Raw genomic sequence first — 18731 nt, forward strand, 5'->3', positions numbered from 1 at the left:
TACCAATTAGCCTTCTATTCAGAGTAAACAGCCATTTGGGAGGGAGAACAAAGAGGATGACGGTATCAGAGATGGGGAGAAGGAAGCTGGCCTTCTGTCTTAGAATAAAAATAGGAAGAAATACATGGTCCTTGGGAATACTCAGTGATTTCTGGATAGGGGTAGAGTGGTTCCACTGAGAAGATAGCCTTGACCTGAGCCTTCCACACACGGGAATCGCGAGCTGTCATACTATTAGAAGCATCTCAACTTCCCTCTGTGTAATGGTTCTTGAAAGTCAGAGACTTAAATCATTAATTTCTGTATTCCAAAAACCAGGGGTTGGGATGGACACAGTTGTTTTCCTGAGAGCTTGTGGCTTTTATTATTTTTGCCCTGAAGAAAAAGATGCAAAGGAAGAATGCAAAGACAAGTTTTGTGTCCTCAGCTCAGTGTAAACTCCTCAATGCATTGGATTCCTATAGTGCAGTTTGTGTCTGACACTGACATCTGGGAGAGAGAAGTGCTTCTAGATGAGATTTCATCATCTCAGTCTTTCCACTAGTATAACTCTGATTACCATTCCCTGACACTGACCCTTTAGATTTCTGAGTGAATATGTGTAATTACCTGACACATTTCTTTTCTTTAATTTCTTTCATTTTTAAAAAAAATAGCAATTTTTATTGCTTTTTTAAATGGATATTTCTATATTTGCATTTCAAATTTTATTTTCTTTCCCAATTCCTGTCCATAAGAGCCCTAACTGGTACCCCTACCCATCTTCTATAACGTCCCTTAGTGCACCTTGATATTCCCTTGAACTGAGAGTTAAACCTAGGTTGGACCAGGAACTTCTCCTTCCATTGGTTCCCAACATGGCCATTCTCTGCTACATATGCAGTTGGAGCCATAGGTCTCTCCAAGTACAGTTTTTGAATATTGGTCTAGTACCAGAAAGCTCTGGTTCATTGGCATTCTTGTCCTTATAGAGTTGAAAGCCCCTTCAACTCTTGTATTCCTTTCTCAAAATCTACCAACAAGAGGTCCGTTTTCAGTTCTCTCCTCTGCCACAAGCATTCACTTCTGTATTTGACAGATTCTAGCTGTGTATCTCAGGAAAGATCTATATCTGGTTCCTGGCAACATGCACTTCTTAGCTTCTTCAATCTTATCTGGTTTTCGTGATATATATGTATATATATATAATTTTTCTTATATATTATACATATTATATATAATTTTATTGTACATTATATATATATATAATATGTATATTTTCCATGAGTACGTAATCCTCCGAATGGGATTACTTCAGTTTCTGCTCGAATTTCATAGATATTTTGGTTCCCCCTTTTAAAAAAGAGTGAAGCATACACATTTTGGGTGTCCTTCTTGGGCTTCCAGTGGTCTGTAGTCTGTATCTTCGGTAATTTGAGCTTTGGAGGCAATATCTATTTTCGGTGATTTCATACCATGTGTGTTTTTCTGTGGTTGTGTTACATCAGTTAGTATTATATTTTCTAGTTCAAACCATTTGTCTATGAATTTCTTGAAATCATTGCATTTGATAGCCGAATAGCAAAACATTGTGTAGATATACTATATTTTCTGTATCCATTCCTCTGATGAGTGCCATTAGGGTACCTACTAGCTCCTGGCATCATGAATAAGGCTGCTATGAACATAGTTGAGCATTTGTCTTTTTTGCATGTCGGAGCATCCTTTGGTTATATGCCCAGGATTGGTATATCTGGGTTCTCTTGTAGTGCAATTTCTATTTTTCTGAGGAATTTCCAGACTCATTTCCAGAATTGTTGAATCAGTTTGTAATCCTACAAACAAAGAAGAATCATTCCTCTTCCTTGACATCTTTATCAACATCTGCTGTCTCCTGAGTTTTTTATTTCAGACATGCTTCCATGTGTGAAGTGGAATCTCAGGGTTGTTTTCATTTACATTTCCTTGATGACTAAGTATGTTGAACATTTCTTTAGATGCTTCTCAGATATTTGACTTTCCTCAGTTGAGAAATCTTTGTTTAGTTCAGGAACATAATTTTAATGGGGTTATTTGTCTCTCTGAAGTCTAAGTTCTTGAGTTCTTCGTATGTATTGGTAATATTCCTCTATCAGAAGGAGGATTAATATAGAACTTTTCCAAATCTGTTCCTCGTTGTTTTGTCCTAACAGTGTCCTTTGGCAGGCAGTTTTATATTACAGTGAAGAACTGTCCGTTAGTAAACTAGAACACGGACTGGCTCTCCCTGACTTATCTACGTGTTCAGTAATTGCGGAAACGAAACGACCATGTTATACCCCTACAAGGCATGCATATCTATAGTCGTGGGTCTAGAGAGACCTATCAGTGATTCTGGGCTTCTGTCAAAGAAATGTTGGCTGGAGGAGTTTGCAGGTTTAATCCTGGCTTCTGTAACTACAGGCTATGGGGTTGTGAAGCCAAGATACACCATGTGCAGCTGTGTATAGGCCTGATAATGCTGACTCCTTGGATGAAGCATTGCTAAGGAATTAAGAGGAAATCAGCATCCCCTGCTCAACAGAGCTCAGGGAATGCTGACACTCTTTCTTTATTTCTATTTGAAGCTAGGTCAAAAGAGCACCTGTCAGGAATGTTCTTGAATATCCTTCAGTGTGCTAGCATTGGAGTACAATGAAATACTATGCAGGAGAGGTGTGAGAAACCCCTGAACTCTTCCATTAGAGATCAGAGAGATGAGCTATATTCACATTCAATTGACTGTGTATGTTCCTGGACTTTGGCTTTGATCATTCAGATTTATTGTCTCATATTTCATTGTTCAGGTGGCCAAGTTGTTGGGGAAGCATGACTCACAATTCTCTCCATTTTCCAATCCTCCATTCTGGGGTAATAGAGTTTAGTGAAACCCTTCACATTTTATACTGTAGACCAACTGACCTAACTTTTCTGCAATAAGCTCTTCTCTATTATCCCTAAACCGTCTGTCTGTGTCTGTTTGTGTATGTGTGTGTGTGTTTGTGTGTGTGTGTTTCTGTGTGCTTAAATGGTTAGTTTGTATGCAAGTTTACAGAAACCTTGTCACTGAATGGAATCTATGTAAGAAATCTATAAATTGTGGATGGGGCAGCATCCATATGTGCTCTCGCAACACGACCTTCTCTAAAGAGTAGCAAATTGTGCAATAAAATAATACACTTGAAAGTAAAACTTGGAGGAAATGCTCTGGCATGGCTACATTATCACTGTTAATTGTGATATTTTTCTTTTGTCTTCTGTGGCCATACATGAAGGCTCTGAAGCAAAGTTGCATCCTGTTGATCTGTGAATAAGCTTGAGGAGGCTGTCAACTTGGTCACATGAAACATGTGAAAGGAATGAGAAGGCAGTAGCAGGCCATTGTGATACTGCCTTCCCAATGGAAACATGGAAGTGTTGACAATCACAGAGTGAGGTCTCATGTCTGAATTTTGACACCCAGCTAGGCAAAGTGTAACCTGTCAGTTCACTTCCTGAGTACCATCCACAAGCCAAGGGTAGGCTCAAATGAAGCACCATTGAAGATAGATTCTGTCCCTTGGGAGCTGGATCTCAGGGTATGTGGAAGACCATTCAGCCTCCTGTGAAAAGGGAGATGAGACTAATGAGAGGCAGACAGAGGGGACAAATCAGTGTTTGTTTTTCTGGACCACCATAACGGCATTATCCAGGCTAAGGACTTGCTCATTGAAGTCTAGTGTCTCACATTGGTATAGGCCAATCTGTATGCATTCACAATAGCACAACTGGCTCTAGGCTTCTTTCGTGGTTACTGGGATTTACAGGCAGACATTTATAACATTTATTCTAGATTCACAATTTTTTTATGGCTTCATGTGCACAAGGCATAATCTTTCATGCTCACTCTGTGTCTCTTCCTCTGTTTCTCTCTCTTATCTCTGTCTGTGTCTATCTTACTCTCTGTCCTATTTTTCCTCTTTCCTGCAACAGTCTTTACTAATCAAAGCACATTTCATGGCAGATTATGCACTCACTTCTCTCATAAACCCCAGTGTGATTTGAACTTACTGTCCTCTGGAGAACCACAGTTAGAAATAAAGTTGACATCCAAATCTACTAGACTAGAATTTTAAGAACTGAGAAGATGTAGAATATTCAACAACTACCAACAAGCTTAGGTTCCTAGAAGCATGTATGGAAGGAAAATTTTCAGAGATCCAAGAAATACATGCCAGGCTGCCCATGGGCTGGCTTCTCTTTGCAGAGACTTCCAGCATTAGGAGAAAGGTAGATTTGGGCTTTAATAAATATGTATAGTTTGGGACTACATAGTCTCTTCCCTTATTTTGTCCTTCCCTGTCTGTATGTTCCTAATGGAAGTTGTACATAAATGTAGGAGTGACTCACTTTCAAGTGTATAGATGTGACATGTGGCACCCAAGTGAAGAATTTGACTTTTCTTCCCTGGTTGCAACTCCTTATCAGGGATCTACAACATCAGTTTCCCTATGACTGCTACTTTTTTTGTGCTTGTGAGTGTGTTTTTGTGGGGAGGGTGGGTGTGGGTGTGGGTGTGTAGGTATGTATGTATGTGTCTGTCTGTCTGTCTGAATTTATCTCTCTGTCTGTTCCCTCCACATGATACCTTTCCATAGTTCAGCTTGACTTCTTCTCTGTTCATTCCAAGGTTTACCCTTCATGCTTTCTCCGAAAGTTTTATTTTGTTGTTTCAAAGTGCACCTATGTTACCAATGATTCTGTAGCCTGACCTCTGAAAAGCTGATCATATCAGTAACAGACTCATGGCTAAATTAAGTTATTTTTGATGCTCTGAGGGAAGTTGTGATCATGATTCATGTAAGTTCACTTTATTTTTTACTCCCCTACTCCCGCTGTAGTACTCTGCAATTCTTTGCTTACTTGGATTTAATCTATGTATCTGGTCTCCTGGGAAGACATCATTCCAAACATCCACCTTAACTTAGCAGGAGCAGTAATGAGGAATTTGGAAAAACTGATCATTTAGCTAAAGAAGATGCCCCCTGAGAGGGAACAATTGTGTGGATCATTACTTCACTGACAATCATCCTGAGCTAATTTCTCAGCTTCCTTTCTTTTTGTCATTTCGAGTGTGCTACGTAAGCTGGGAGGACCATTTCTGGCCTGTATTTGAAAATTGAGTCTTCACTATTCATGCATGAAGGTGGGAAAAATTACAATAAATCAGTGATATCTCTGGCTTAGAGGGAGAGTGATTGAAAGTCTTCTCTTGGCAAAGCTTAGGCAAAGTCTTAGGCAAAGCTACTGGAAAGGGTAACTTGGCTTGTTGATTTGGAGAAGAGCTAGTTAATGGGTAGTTAAGTGCTGTTGAAGGGGAACCTCTTCTGGATACTCTAGTGTATGCTGGAATTTCCATGGTATTCTCTGTGATGTCACTAGTGTTACGGAAAAAGAAAATGCCCTTGTGGCATTTAGTTAGTCCTTATTGGTTTACCCACACACATGTTTTTCAGGATTATCAAGCTATTTACAGAGAAAACAGAGAGCATGGAGAGACATGAGAGGGAGAAAAAAAATTAAGATTCTTTCTTGTTATAAAAGTGCAAACCATAAATTATCTGGTGGTAAGCAGAGTGTGTGAGCCCTGGGCTGCTGCTGAGAAGCTCCCTGGAGGAGGTGGTCTTGGCTCAGGACTTCTAGGAGTAGGAATTACACAAACTGCTTTAAAGGTCTTCTCTAGATTCCTGGTGTAGAAGCTGGTGTTCCATAACAAAGAGTGGCTGATGAATCTCTCTTTACAGACAAAAGGGATTTATCACATTGATCATAGGCTGTGGACCACATAATTTAACAATGGATGGATATTTGGAAAGTCCAAGAATCCAGTAGTTGATCAGTCCACAAGCCTAGATGTCTCATCTGGTCATTATTATATGGTTAAATCCTTAGTAACCAGGTTCTACTGTCTGTGAGGGTTTGGTAGCAATGTGACTGCAAGCTAGAAAAAGTAACAGCTTCTTTCTTCCATGTTTTCTATGGGCTTCAAGTAGAATGCATTGTTAAGAATACATCAAGGTTGCCATTTTTCAATAGACCAGTACCTTAAACTGAACATTGTTTTCAGGGTAACTGCAGCCTCAAAGCACGGCTCAGTATTATGGGAACTGCAAGACAAAGTCTGGGAAGATGTTCCTGTTCATCGAGCCCACCTTCCAGTATTGCAGAAATACCAAAGAAATCCTAAATCAACTTTCTTTCAAACATGGTCTTCTGGAATTTGTAGACATCACAGCCACTAACAACACCAATTCAATTCAAGATTACCTCCAACAGCTCACTGGAGTGAGAATAGTTCCTTGCTTCTTCTTCTTCTTTTTTTTTTTATGAAGTCCCTTCTATTAGATTCAGTGTGTCTAGTTTTATGTGGAGGCCCTTGACTCATTTGGGCACTATCTTTGTACAAGGAGATAAGAATGGATCAATTGGCATTCCTCTACATGCCCCCCGCCACTTGAGTGGTGGGTCTTCAATTCTATTCCATAGATCTACCTGTCTGTACCAATATCATGCTGTTTTATCACTATTGTCCTTTGCTTCTTTATAGGTAATCAAAGACTTCATTGGCAGACGCAGTGATCTAATCTCGCTAAAACAGAATGGGGGGCTGATGACATGGCCTAGCAGATTGGAGCTCTGCTGTTATGAAAAGGGTGGCATTAAATCCCATGCTGACAGCTGTCATCCAGGCATGCTGAAGGCCAGCGCACCTGAGAATTGATGTGTGTTATGGAGGAGGACAGTATTTTCTTGTGACTTGGATTTTCAAAACATTGGCTTTTTTTCTATTCGTCAGTGCTTAAATATGATGCTGTTTGCATGAAACCATGGGGGAGGGAAGCTTAACAGATTACACAGGATTGATTATCCATACTTCATGTGCTGAAATGTCTCTACCTCTAAGCCCATGTTTAACAATCCAGTGCATCTAAATCTCCAGTGAATCAATTACTGTTTTTCTACCATGCTGTTCTGCTGATGTCATTTTGCAGAACTCAAATTCCTAATGATTATTAAAACAATGAATATTGTGAAGTTATTTATCATCTACACATAGGCCTTTCCCACTTATGCATTTACAGCTCTCAAATGGTGTTCTCAAACTTTCCTTCGCACAAGCACAGAAGTCCACAATGGCATGAGGATGCTGTTTGAAAAATCAGATGAAGGGTATTAGCATAGTTGTTCCTCTCTGTAGCAATATTAATGTAGATGGCAGAGCATGTGATGAATTCAGCTCTGTTTACAAACTGGTTAATTGCCAAGGAAATCCCAAACAGTTGTGAGTTGATTCTGGTCAGAGTCCCAGAAAACTCATATATGAAATGCAAAATTTCAGAGCTCTCCTTCAAAAACTATGAAAGAAGTTGCTGGCATAACACTGTCCTAAAATATTTATTCAATTCACACTTTTACATTTTGCTTAGATGTCTTGAAATGTCATTTATTAATCATGGAAATGCAGGTCTCTGGTCTTCAGTGAGAAGGATTCATTCTTAAAAAAGATGTATCTGCAGGTGATTGAAAAAATAAAAATAAAGAATAGATCTTGATTAAAGATGCAACATCCTACCACAAAGATCACATCAGAAGTAGATTTGATATATATATATATATATATATATATATGTATATATACATATATATATATATATATATGTGTGTGTGTGTGTGTGTGTGTGTGTGTGTGTGTGTGTGTGTGTGTCTGTTTGTGTTAAATCAGACTTGTATGTCTGGTATTTTAAGAAAGCTGACCTAATTGAAGATTATTTTTAATGTCGGCTTGAATCAGTTCACAAAGATTTTATTGAGAATATGTGAATATCGGTGTAAATTAGTCTGTAATACTCAGTCTTCCTCTCTTTCTGTCAGTCGTCTGTAATTCATTCTCCCTCTCTCTGAACCTTTCTGTTTACCTCATTTTCACCCTGCCTCACTCTCTCTCTTTTGTTCTCTTTCAATTTTTGGATAATACCACATACAAAAAAGAATTTTAATGTATTCAATCCTTTTGTCTACTTTATGAAATAGTCTAAGAAACTTTCACTGCTCTTTAAATGTATAATCAAAATTTTAAACTGAATACATGTTGTCCTATGATATTTATGAGGGAGATATTAAATGCACGACTCTGTGTCATTGTTCAGTATAGTGCTTTTTAACTTATGCATTTTGAGTTGATTTAATATTGATATATCCAATACATTCAGTAAATCATTAATGGTTTAAAAATTATTCTATATTTGGGACTGTAAATATAAAAAGTGTTTTCTGCACCTCTCCTCCCTTCTCTTTAATTTTATTATTTCTACACTTTCTTTAACTAACTTGACCAGTTGTCATGACAATCTTGTTAATACTTTCCACGAATGAACTCTTCCTTTCATTCATTATATTGTTGTCCTCCTTTTATTGATTTCAGCCATGATGAGTTGGATATACATATTATACCCTTTCCACAAGACTCAAAGACCACCATAATACAAGGTGTAACGAGACTGTAGGTGCCAAAAATGTGGGGGTGATCATAGCGAGTTATTGTATTCTAGATACACAGAGTTCTGACCTCATGATACACAGCAGCTGTGGTTCCCTGCACAGCTTCAAGCCAGTAAACAGTCCAGAATGCAGTGTAAATGCCTGAAAGCTGTTACTCCACACTATGGACAGTTAGTGTCTTCTGTTGGAGGGTTGAACGATTTTTGTAAGGGATCATCATGGGGTTATTAAACAGTATTTAAATGTTGAAGATATACAAAGGTAGGATTCAAAGTAATATAGTGATGTAGGTCAAATAAACGGGAAAATTATCATCAAAATATTTTGGTGGAAATTCTCAAAAAAATAAAACAATTAAAGTATATTCCTCAATATTATATACATAGAGAATGCTTTATTAAAGAGGGATGTTTCATACAGTGACTTTAATGAATTCTGTTAGTTACAACAGATCTGCCAATTCTGTGAGTTTAGTGAGGGCACATTATATGATTTGACATTTGTAAATTTAAAGTGACTATTTTCAAATATAGTAAGCCTTTATGCCATGCACATGTTCAACAACGGGCTTCTATAAATCACGATGTAAAAAGTACAACACTGTATATAAAGAAATAAATAATTAATTGGATACATATCTAAAGAAAATATTCACAATTGAAGAAACTTAAATGACTAAGACTCTAATGCAAAATATATATCATCCTTATATATTACAGAAATGCAAATCAAAATTATTCTGACATTTTTTTCAACCCTTTCAGAAACCTTAGTTTAATAACACATGATCCAACTTATCTTTACTGTGTTATGGACAGAAGAGAACATTGCTATTCTCCTGATGGGAACGCAAACTTCTACAGCAACTTCAGAAATCAGTATGATGTATCTTCATGAATGTAGAAATGGAAACACCTAAAGATATATCTCCAATAAATCCAAATCTTGATTTATTCTAGTATAGGGACCCTTCATTATTTGGAAATATTCAAGTTGTTCTTTAACAAATGAATGCATAAGAAAAATATGGTGCATTGACAGACTAGAAACAGGAAAGCATGTAATTTTCAGGACAGTGAATGTATCATGTGAAATCTTCATAGATGACTTAACCCAGATGAATAAGTGAAAATGGGATACTTATTCACTTTAATCTGAATGTTACTTCAGCAAACTGTGTATCTGTATGATCAGTTTAGTTTCCGCTGTCCTCATTTGGAAAGTAGAAGTGCACTTATTAATTGCTGAGGGACACTGTCAAGAACAGGAATGTCAAATGTAAAGAGACAGGGAAGAGGGCAACAATTTAGGGAATATAGAGATGTACAGCTAAAATTGAGTGACATTTCAGTCATAGAATGGAAATCAAATGGAGTAGAAACACTTTTTTTAAATTTTTATAAAGGATAATAACGATTTAATATAGGTACAGGGACAGATGATGAAATATTGATTGATTTTTTCTATGTAAATTTTCAATAGTATGTACATCTCAAAAAATATGGATTTCAGCTTTCAGTAAACCTGTAGTATAGATAATGACTGTATAGTCCTTAAAGAGTGAGATGTGAATGTCTCTGTTGTAAACATAAATGTTTACATATGTTTACAAATGTAAACATAAAAAAATATTATAAACATTTTATGTGTTCAATAATCTATTCATTTGTTTACATTTCAAACGCCATTTCCCCACTTTTTCTTCCTTTCTTGAATCACCCAAGCCATTTTGATCCTCTTTGTATCTAAGATGGTGCTCCCTCATCTACATGCCCACTTCCACTTTAGTCCTCTACCATCCCGCTTCTCGGGGATATGACGTCTCCACAGGAGCAATTAACTCCTTTCCCAGGGATGGAAGATGAGGGAGTTGTCTTTTCCATATGCTCTACAATCTATGTAGCAGAAGCCATGGACTGGCCCAAATTTGTGGGCCAATTTGTGGTAAATTTCCTGAGCCTTTCTAGTGTAAACTTAAATGATAGTGTTGTTCTTCATATTGGGCTCCAATCCCCTTCAGATCCTCATGCTCTCAGTTTCTGTCAAATGGTTACCTGTATGTGAATCTGTCACTGTCAGGTGATGCCAGAGCCCCTCAGAGCACAGACATATTAGGGTCTTATATGCAAGCAGATCTTGAAATCAGGAGTAGTCTGAGGATTTGGAGTGTGTGTTTGAAATTGTTTTTCTGGTCGGTGGTCTCTGGATTGAAGTTCCTTCAGTCTCTGCTGCATTGTTGTCTTTGCATTTTTTAGACTTGGGACATTTACAAGTTAAAGATTTTGAACTGTTTGGGCATCACCTGCTCTTCACAGTTTGGCATGTCTAGCTACAGTCAGACTCTTGTGGTTCTATCTCTTTTCTGCTTAGTATTTCAACTGCCACCATTCCAGTAAATTTATGGGACCCTCTTTCATCCCTGGCATCTGCGACTTTCCTTGGGATACCCAAGTTCAACACTCACCACTGATGTTTATTTTTATTTATTCCAATTTTTCCCTAGATTTCTCTCTTTTCTCTTAATACTGTTTCTACTCCCCCCATTTTGTTCATCCATATATGCTTCTAGCAAGGTCCCTCCATCCGTCTGTCTTCCATTATCATTTTGTTCTCACATCTAAGAGGGTTGCAAGAATCCACAGTTTTGCCTTCTAACATTTTACCCTCCATGTGATAAATGATTTGTGTATTGAGTATACTGACATTTGGGGCTAACATCCACTTCTCACTAAGTACATCCCATGTTATATCCTTTTTGATCTCTGTTACTTCACTAATTTCCAGCTCCATCCCTTTGCCTACAAAGTTCTTGGTTTGCTCATTTTTAATACCTGAGTAGTATTTCTTTGTTTAAATATAGCACACTTTCTGTATTTATTCGTCAGTTGATTTGAGGAATATCACGACTGTTTCCTGCATTTGACTAATATAAGTAAGTGTAGGGAGATTCGGGCCTGGCCACTTTGTAACTATATGGCCACAGTTAAGATTACTGCCATATAGTCATGGGATTATTGGACAGAGGCCTTTCCCATGTATTTATGGCACAGGAAGAAAAGACCAAGTAGTAAACACCCAGTGTCTCCACTGCATGACCACTGCTGAGCCCGGCTGATGCATGAGGAACCAACACACATGGACCACACCTGGGTGGTGGTCAATTTACTTCTGCCTTTTGCCTCCTCAGCCTTTGTCCTTGAGATTAGGCTTGTCTTCTCGGATTTCTCCCTAATTAATTCAGATGTCCTACTCGGTCTTTTGTTACCAAAGTCCTGAGCCAAGTAGTCTGGAGCCAGGGTTTCCCACTCTGCTTCCCAGATATTTTCTACCTGGAGACTTGGGTATGTAAGTGGTGAATAAAGCTACAGGAGACTTCCTCCTTCCTCTCTCTCTTACTCTCTCTTCCACTCTTCCACTCTTCTGCTCTTCTGCTCTTCTGCTCTTCCTCTCTTCTGCTCTTCCACTCTTATGCTCATCCTCTGTTCTGCTTTTCCTCTCTCTCTCTCTCTCTCTCTCTCTCTCTCTCTCTCTCTCCTCCTCCTCCTCCTCCTCCTCCTCCTCCTCCTCCTCCTCCTCCTCCTCCTCCTCCTCTTCTTCTTCTTCTTCTTCTTCTTCTTCTTCTTCTTCTTCTTCTTCTTCTTCTTCTCTCCCTCTCTTGGCTTGAAATGATAATCTCTGTGTCTGTGTGTGTGTGTGTGTGTGTCTGTGTGTGTGTGTGTGTGTGTGTGTGTGTGTGTGTGTGTGTTGTGTTTTTCGTTCATCCCGCAGGCTTTTGCCCGATTCCCGGTACCTTGTCTGTGCTGGTGCTGCCAAGTAAGGGTGCCATGAACATGTTCAACCACATGTCACTGTTATATGTGGATCATGTTTGAGTATTTGCTTTGAACTGTGTGGTAAAGCCGGGTCTTCAGGCAATGCTATTTGCAAAATTCTCTGAACCTCCACATTGATATCCAAAGTGGCTATCCAGATACCTATCTCACCAGCCGTGGAGGAGTGGTCTACTTTCGATATATCCTAGCCTACTCTGCTACTGCATTAGTTTTTTTTTTTTTGTTTTTTTTTTTGTTTTTTTATCTTAGTCACACTGATTGGTGTAATATAGACTCTCAAGTTCATTTCAATTTGCATTTTTTTGATAACTAAGGATGTTGAACACTCCTTGATGTGTTTCTCACCTATTGAGATACCTCAGTTGAGAATTCTTAGTTTTGCTCTCTAACCCAGGTTAAAAGTTGGGTTACTTGGTTTTGTGGCAGTTTAACTTTCTAATTTATTTCTATATTTTTTATTAAGGCACTCTACTAGATATAGGATTGGTTAAAGTCTTTTCCAAATGTGTAGATTTCTGTTTTGTCCTATTGGCAGTGTACTTTGCTTTAAAGAAAGTTTTCAGATTGATGAGATTTCATATATTGACTGGAGATCTTAGAGCCTGAACCTTTGGTATTTTGTTCTGAACATTATCTCCTGTGCAAATGTGTTTTAGGCACTTTCTGACACTTTCCCTTCTGTTGGGGTATATATATATATATATATATATATATATATATATATATATATATATATATATATATATATTTGCTTGATGCACTTTGACTTGAACTTTTAAGAAAGAGATAAAAATGTATCAATTAATATCCAGACCAACAGTTAGGCTAGCATCATTTCTTAAAATGCTTTCTATTATGTACAACATACTCAGTCATCAGGTAAATGCAAATCAAAACAACCCTAAGATTCCACTTCACATCAGGCAGAATGTCTAAGATAAAAATCTCAGGTGATAGCAGATGCTGGAGAGGATGTGGAGAAAGAGGAACATTCCTCCATTGTTGTTGGGATTGAAAACTGGTACATCCTCTCTAAAAATCTGTCCTGAGTTTCCTTAAAAATTGGACATTGCACTGCCGGAGGATACAGCAATACCTCCGCTGGGCATATACCCAAAGGTGCTCCAACATTCAACAAACACACATGTTACACTATGTTCATATCAGCCTTATTCATAATATTCAGAAGCTGTAAAGACCCAGATGCCCTTCACTGGAGGAATGGATACATAAAATGACATATATTTACACAAAGTACTACTACTCAGCTATTAAAAACAATGAGAACATGAAATTCATAGTCAAATGAATGGACCTAGAAAAACACACTGATTGATAGGTCGATATTAGCCCAAATGCTCAAATTACCTAACATACAATGCACAGACCATATGAAACTCAAGAAGGAGGGCAAAAATGCAGATGTTTCACTCCTTCCTTAAACAAGTAACTAAAATATCCATAATAGGTGTAGAGAGGTCTTGTTTTTAGGAGGCTGAAGTAATGGCCATTCAGAGTCTGCTGGACATATGGCACACACACACACACACACACACACACACACACACACACACACACACTGAACAGTTTATTAGCCCCAATTAAAACATAAAGTTGGGACATTCAAATTTCAAAGTCTTCTACAAAGACCTTCACAAAACACAGAATGTTTATGGATATAGATTTTATAAGAAAACTAGGGTTTCCTTCGTTTCTGGTTGTTCTAGGTATTGTACCCTAAAAATTCTTTCCCATCCTTGTTCATTGCTTCAGTTATTGCTGTGTACTAAATGATACTTTTAATTCAATGGACAGCAATGATACAGAAGTTGTTTTTTTGTGCTGGAGATATTCAATCATATACTCTCAGCTCCAAACCACATCTTTTAAAGACACGTCAGAAAGAAATGGTCTTCCAAATGACTTCAAATAAAGCTGTCACCCAGTGAAAAACAGCACATAACAGGAAATACATTTATATATAAAATATATACTCAAGTGAATATTCGTGAATATGATTACATTTTTAAAAGACAATTACATATTGCTATCTCTTTGGAACACAAGGGGAAAAGATATGTATTCATTGTGATTTCCAAATAGAATAGAAAAATGTGAAATATTTCAGCAGCAAGGTGTTGGTTTTTAATGCCAGTAGAACACTACCACAACCCTGAAACTACAAGACAACCTCCTCTAAACTTACAAGAAAACATCATCAATAAGACAACAACAATCAAAGTAACCATGTCATCTGTGGAGTCTTCAGGAAGAGGTGCAGCAACCTGAACATGGTTCCATGATATGCGTTAGTATGTAGTGCTTTGTCACCCTCCAGGTTTGTATTAGACCACCCATGTATGGTCACGATGTTTTAGACCATTTCAATAATGATGAAAACACTGAAGATGATGAGTGCTAGTCAAGCATCTTGTTTTCCTGAAAAACTCAAACCAGAGTGAAGTGATGTTATATTGATGAACAGGAGAATGGCCAAAGCCTCTTTGTGCACATTGTGTAAATGGGATGCCTTTTTAAACAAAGTGGGAGAACTTTGTGGACAGAAGGGAAAACTGGAGTCTGTTTAATAAAGATCCGCTATAGAAATCCCATTTAATGAGAAAGTAATGTCTGAAGTGCACTTGGCCAGAGATGGAGTTTTAAGATTTCATTACAGTATATGGTCACTGTTGTTGTCTTCATATACAGACTGAAAATGTCCCTAACACTAGTCAGAGCCTGACTACTGAAGAGAGATGAAAGGACAAGGAGCATTGGGAAAAATGAGACCTGAATAGCCATTAAAATTATACAAGAATCTGAGTGTCTGAGAGGAAATATGTGAGGGTCTCTTGGGTTGACATTGGAAATCTAAAGATCTTTGTAGGGGGAACCAGCATATTAGGATGTGTAGAGTTTAAATTTGCATACTCTTTCCATGACAAGAGTTCAAAGACCCAGCGTACCTCATGCAGTGGAGCACATTCCAATGACTGCCTTTTCAGTCACTAGATCATCATCAGAGACAACAGATCTTCCCACTCTAGTGAATATGCTACACAGTCAGTTTGCAGTTTGAGCGTTCATAAAAATCTGGATGACAGTCACATGTTGGTTCACCTCCTCAGCCACATCTTCCCCTGATAGGTCTAGGAATGAATGGTGGAGAACTTATCATTTTGTTTTCTTCCTTGAGAGGGTGAATTTCTGTACTTGGCTGTAATTGCTAATCCTGGGTGATCTAGACTCTCCTTCTGGAGGATCGAAATATTATAGGTCTTAAAATTTAGAGGTGTGTGTGTGTGTGTGTGTGTGTGTGTGTGTGTGTGTGTGTTTAAAACTTACTGTATCAGAGGAGGACAATACGAATACCTCCTTGGTCAGAAAGGCATATTTGAAGACTGCTTAGGAAAAATGAAATCTGAGGGCCATTGAAAATATTCAGAGGTAAAAATAGAAATTCTTTGGTCACAACAGAAGGACTGGAGGCCCAATTAAATTGATTAAGTAGGAGCACTCCCACAAGATAATATTTAGAACGTCTGAAAGCCTTTTGGATTGTGGAGGTCAGTAGAGTTTTATTAGAATAGGCACGTTTGGGATCCTTTGATGAGAAGACAAGTATTTGGTGTATAATTAGAGATAGGAAACAGTCTAAAAGCCATTTCTGTCAAAAAGGACACTCAGGATACATGGGAGCAGTCCATAGCAGGAACTGGCTGTTTTCTTCCAGTGCCTAGAACTGAACAAAACCAGTACCAGAGCTCCCTGCAACCACATCCCACGGAGAAGAGAGCTGGATCTTCAGAAATGCTGAAACTCCTGAGAATCCAGAGGAGACAAATACTTTCTGCCTAACTTCTTGAACAAAGAGGAAATCACCTAATGTCATCTGTGCACCTTGGACACAGGTTCCTGGGAGAATTCAGGTGAAGGACATTATTGTAGTCTGGATGTGCTGAGGTGAAAACCATTTGGTAAGAGTGCCTACACAATGGAAAGCAGAGGAAAGACCAACTTTTCTGCTCCCAGTTACCTGCCGTTTGGACTCAAAGACACAAAGAGAAGATCGAATGTAAGAATAATAGATATAAAAGAGAGTGAAGACTCCCACCTTAAAGGGCCAGTAAATATCTTCAAAACATTATTGAAGAAATTTTCCCCAACCTAAAGACAGAGATGCCAAAAAACATGCAAGATGCCTACAGAGTTCTAAATAGATTTTACCAGAAAGAAATTTCTCACATCACATGATAGTCAAAACACCAAATGCACAAAATAAAGAAAGAAGTTTAATGGCAATAAGGGAAAAAGGTCAAGTAACATATAATGTCTGACCTATGAGAATTACACAAGGTTTCTCACCAGATAGTATGAAAGTCAGAAGATCCTGAAAAGATATTCTCTAGACGGTAAAAGAACACAAATGCCACTCCAGTCTACTATAGCCAGGAAAATTCTCAATTAACACATATGGAATAACGAAGATATCCCATGACAGAACCAAATTTATACAGGATCTTTCCACAAATCCAGCCCTACGAAGGGTAATAGGAAGAAAACTCTAACACAAGGAGGGAAACTACACCCTAGAAAAAGCAACAAACTAATCTTGCAATGAAACCAAAAGAAAAGAGACACACAAACATGATTCGACCTCTAACAACAAAAATAACAGAAGCAACAATCACTGTTCCTTAATATCTTTTAACAACAATGGAGTCAATTCCCCAATAGAAAGACATAGACTAACTGAATGGATAAATAAAGAGGACCCAGCATTTTGTAGCACATAAAATACACAACTCAGAGACAAAGACAGACACTACCTGAGACTATTAGGCTAGATAACAAATTTTGAAGCAAATGGTAGGAAAGAAGGAAGCTGGAGTTTCCATTCTACTATGGAATATAATCAAATATCAACCAAAAGTTTTCCAAACTGGTAAGGAAGGAAATTGCATATTTATCAAAATAAAACCCACCATAATAAAAGTGATGGCACAACATACATATGCTGTACTCAACAATAAAAGAACTTCTGGGGGAATCACCATTCCTTACCTCAAGCATTTTACAGGGCAATAGTGATTAAAAACAAACAAACAACAACAACAACAAAAAAACTGTTGTATTTGTAAAGATCCAGGAATGTTGATAAGTGGAATAGAATTAAAGATCACAAACAAACACACACATCAATGGTCAATTGATATTTGAGAAAGAGGCTAAAACCATCCAATGAAAAAAAGATAGGATTTTCAACAACTGGAGGGACGCATGTAGAATTATGCAAATCAATTCATTTTTATTGCCCTGTTCAAAGCTTAAGTACAAGTGGATCAAAGACCTCTTCATCAATCCTGATAAACTGTATCTAATAGAAGAAAAATTAGATGAGAGTCTTGAACACATGGGCATTTGGAAAAATGTCCTGAATCAAACACCAGTGACATAAGATCACTGTAAGATCAAGAATCAGAACAGGACTTCATTAAACTGCAAAGCTTCTGTAAGTCAACGGACACTCTTATTAGGACGAAACGGCAACCAAATGATTGGGGAAAGACCTTTATCAATCCTACACCTAATACAGAGCTAATATCCATAATATAGAAAGAACTCAAGAAGTTAGACACCAGAGAGCCAAATAATCCTATGAAAAATGGGGTGCAGAGCTAAAAAGAGAATTCTTAACTAAGGAATATCAAATAGCTGAGAAGTGTGTCAAGAAATTCTCAACATCCTTAGTCATCAAGGAAATAAAAATAAAAACAGTCCTGAGATTCCACCTCACACCTGTCAGAATGGCTAAGATCAAAAACTCTGGTGACAACAGATGGTGGTGAGGTTATAGAGATAGAGGAACACTCCACCATTGTTGGAGGGATTCCAAACATGTATCATCACTCTGGAAATCATTCTGAAGTTTCCTGAGAAAATTGGATAGTGCCCTAACTGAGGACCCAGCTACAGCTCTGTACTCTGTATACACCCAAAAGTTGGTGCAACATACAACAAAGACATATGCTCCACTATGCTCATAGCAGCCTTATTTATAATAGGCAGGAACTGGAAAGAATCCAGATGCTGTCCAACTGACAAATGGATACATAAAATGTGATACATCTGTACAATGGTCTACTACTCCGCATTAAAAACAATGAATTCATGAAACTCATTGACAAGTGGATTGACCTAGAAAGCATCACACTGAGTGAGGTAACCCAAACACAGAAAAGGACACATAGTATGCACTCTCTGATAAGTGGACTTTAGCCCAAAAGTTCGAAATCGCCAAGATACAATCCACAGACCACATGAGGTTCAAGAAGAATGATCAAAGTGTGGAAGCTTCACTCC

The sequence above is a fragment of the Rattus norvegicus genome, chromosome Y (assembly GCF_021556685.1).
Source record: "Rattus norvegicus strain SHRSP/BbbUtx chromosome Y, alternate assembly SHRSP_T2T, whole genome shotgun sequence".
NCBI classification, from domain to species: domain Eukaryota; kingdom Metazoa; phylum Chordata; class Mammalia; order Rodentia; family Muridae; genus Rattus; species Rattus norvegicus.